Raw genomic sequence first — 3,425 nt, forward strand, 5'->3', positions numbered from 1 at the left:
TATCACACCACTAAGCAACGAAACAGCTATGTACATATCACACCACTAAGCAACGAAACAGCTATGTACATATCACACCACTAAGCAACGAAACAGCTATGTACATATCACACCACTAAGCAACGAAACAGCTATGTACATATCACACCACTAAGCAACGAAACAGCTATGTACATATCACACCACTAAGCAACGAAACAGCTATGTACATATCACACCACTAAGCAACGAAACAGCTATGTACATATCACACCACTAAGCAACGAAACAGCTATGTACATATCACACCACTAAGCAACGAAACAGCTATGTACATATCACACCACTAAGCAACGAAACAGCTATGTACATATCACACCACTAAGCAACGAAACAGCTATGTACATATCACACCACTAAGCAACGAAACAGCTATGTACATATCACACCACTAAGCAACGAAACAGCTATGTACATATCACACCACTAAGCAACGAAACAGCTATGTACATATCACACCACTAAGCAACGAAACAGCCATGTACATATCACATCACAAAGCAATGAAACAGCTATGTAATCGGTGATTAAGTGGAAGAATGTAATAAACCATGCAGAAATATTAATCAAGATTTCACTCAGGGCCTTCCTTCTCTCGGTGGAAGAAAAATGTAATCGTTTAATTAAATAAAAAAATAACTCATACATTCTGCACGTAGATTACGTACAATGTATGTAGATTTTAATTCCATGCTGCAAGAGCGGCCTCTTCAGTACACAAAGTAACCGGAGTGCCGGCGAAAGCACGTTGAGTGTATCAGTTGATCAATCAGTTCCCAATGAATCACTGAGTTTAAGCAACGTTTAATGTTGCTCGTAGTTGGTACCCGAATGGATGACCACTGACTGGTTGATCATCTGGGCTATCTTGTGCTGCTGGCTTTTATCGGCTTATGCTGCTGTCTTTTACTCCTTCCGGGTGATATTAATGTGAGGGGTCCAGGAGGCGGACAGCTTGTCTCCGCATTGGGGGTAAAACCCTTGTCACCAAAGTTAAGTAAACGTTACTTAAGCCCCTTTAAGAAAAAGTTTACCTTTCTATTCGATTCTATCTCACACGAGTTACATGGAAGTCTACATTTGGTACAAAGAGGTCACTATCTAAACTCCAACATCAGAGGATGAGGATTCATATTACAACAATATTACGAACAAGTTTCTTCTTATGCTTGGTGGAGTTTTTTTGCAACAAAACTTTGACCTGCGAATCACCTCTGTGACGTCATAGATCGCTCCAGGCTATTCGCACCGCATTGAAGCATCGGATGATCTGAAACCAGCGTGTGTACAAGTTGGTGATGTGAGAGTGACTTTGAACTCTGGTGTAAAGGAGAAAGATTGCTGAATTTGTTCTTCACATTTTCATCTTCTTTTTACATTCCTTATCCTATAGAAAGGAAAGTAATGTAATTCTTCGCCTTTTCCCGTGTTCAGACGGGGTCGGCGTTCTTTCGTCAGCCCTCAATCAGCCCTAGGGTGATAGGTTTTGGGCCGATTTTTGGTTATCGCTACAAAATTTCAAGAGTGGATGCCCTTCGGACTGAACCTTTGCTATTTCTTTAGCAAGGGAACTACCAGGCTGGTGTACTACCTGTTTGAAGTCCCCCTGGGACCATGTTCAGATTTTTCATAGGGACATTGAAATCTACTTGAGGTGGATGAAGGGACTACTCGACGACAAAAGGGATTTATTATTTGTAATGTTGACATCTAATTTATGGCTTTCAGCTGGCCAGTAGACAGTCCAGCTACTGGCCTCGTATAAGCACCACTGGCGTTCAGTAAAATTGCAATCCATATCCATCTGAACAAAATGCACTTCTGTACATCTACAAATCCAGTTGAAAAATACCAACTAAGTGCTACTGGACGCCAGAAACAAAATGGGTACTAAATGATGGGCTTTGGTACAAATTCGCAGCAAAAGTTGTGGTGCTAACTTCACGCACCTGAACGCAACAGGTTAAAAATTTCGTTCTCCAACACAACTCGACTTTCTCAAATAGTTCGCAGTGAATCTACGAGAGAGCGCTAGTAGTATTGTTTACAAAATAGAGCAACAGAGAAAAAATAGTGGGGGTTTGTTGACCTCTGTGGTGTTTTGTTTTGCTCCGTGCACGCGATTCGTGAACGGAAGTTGAAAATCGGGGTCATTTCAAAGTTGTGACTACGATTTTCATTTTTCCTTTTTTATTGATCAAAATTCTAGTTCTGTGATAACGTAGTCAGACTTGTGATCAAATTCTATTTCGAACGATCTTATCGAACCGGAGATCAGTGCACAAACACGGGAGAAATCAGATTTTTAGTGAAAGGCGGGTAAAGCTCTAGAATCCAAGGATCCTCTCTTATCACCTGTTATCAGTAGAAAGATATCCAGTGTTTTCACCATGGCCTCTGCTATTTATCGAGCAGCTATCTCAGCAGTGGACCGTTTTGTCCCCAGTAAGGCACGTCCTTTATGGGAACATCCAGCAGGACCAAAGACAGTGTTCTTCTGGGCCCCCATGTTCAAATGGGGTCTTGTCATTGCTGGCATCGGAGATTTAACCCGACCAGCTGAGAAGTTGAGTATTTCCCAGTCGAGTGCCCTGGCTGCTACCGGGCTCATCTGGTCCCGTTACTCCCTTGTGATCATCCCGAAGAACTGGAGTTTGTTCAGTGTGAATGTGTTTGTAGCGGCTACGAGCATTTACCAGCTTACCCGAGCATATCTGTATCAACAAGAACAGAAAGTTTCTTCTGCACTGCCTGCCCCTACTGAAAAGTGAATCAGGTGATTCTGCAAGGAAGAAGATTCACAGTAAATCTTCTCTGTTGTAAGTTGGTGACTTAAGCATATTCAGTATTTAGGTAGGTACCTATGTATCAACTCAGATTTCAGAGTCTATAATAGGTTGATAATAAATATAATTCAGGAAGCGGTCAAACTTTCTTGACTTGGCGGGGCGGAGCGCTACCGCGCTCCTTAATAGGTAGTTAATACATGATATGTATGCATGTCCTGATGTGATAGAGTCATAGTAGGAATACCTACCTATCAAGAACCCTATCAAGTGATCAGCTTCTATTATACTAGGTAGCATATTTGTAATTAGAATGGTACCTATTTTGAATCTCTATTATTGCCGAGATACCTCTGTATCCAAGTAGTAAGCCAAACTAGAAACTTTTGATACTTAAACTGCTTGTATGTTCAGAAAATTTATCCACACAATGTCAAACAGTCATGTTTTGGTTTCTCTACTTCTAATCACTGCTCTGATTCTTATTGGGGGGAGGTGGAGGGGACCTATGTCACTGTTTCCAGACAACCTTGTATGTTGCTAGATTTTCACAGACACTGTCAGTAGCCAACTTTACCAAGGTCATTGCTAGCTTTGGGG

The 3,425-nt window shown here is 41.5% G+C and overlaps 1 pseudogene; it reads left to right on the plus strand.

The window, feature by feature from the left end:
* The first annotated feature begins 2,137 nt into the window (after positions 1 to 2,137).
* LOC103518287 lies at positions 2,138 to 2,864 on the plus strand (annotated as a pseudogene).
* The last annotated feature ends 561 nt before the right edge of the window (positions 2,865 to 3,425 follow it).

This window comes from Diaphorina citri, unplaced genomic scaffold (genome assembly GCF_000475195.1).
Source record: "Diaphorina citri unplaced genomic scaffold, Diaci psyllid genome assembly version 1.1 scaffold2144, whole genome shotgun sequence".
NCBI classification, from domain to species: Eukaryota; Metazoa; Arthropoda; class Insecta; order Hemiptera; family Psyllidae; genus Diaphorina; species Diaphorina citri.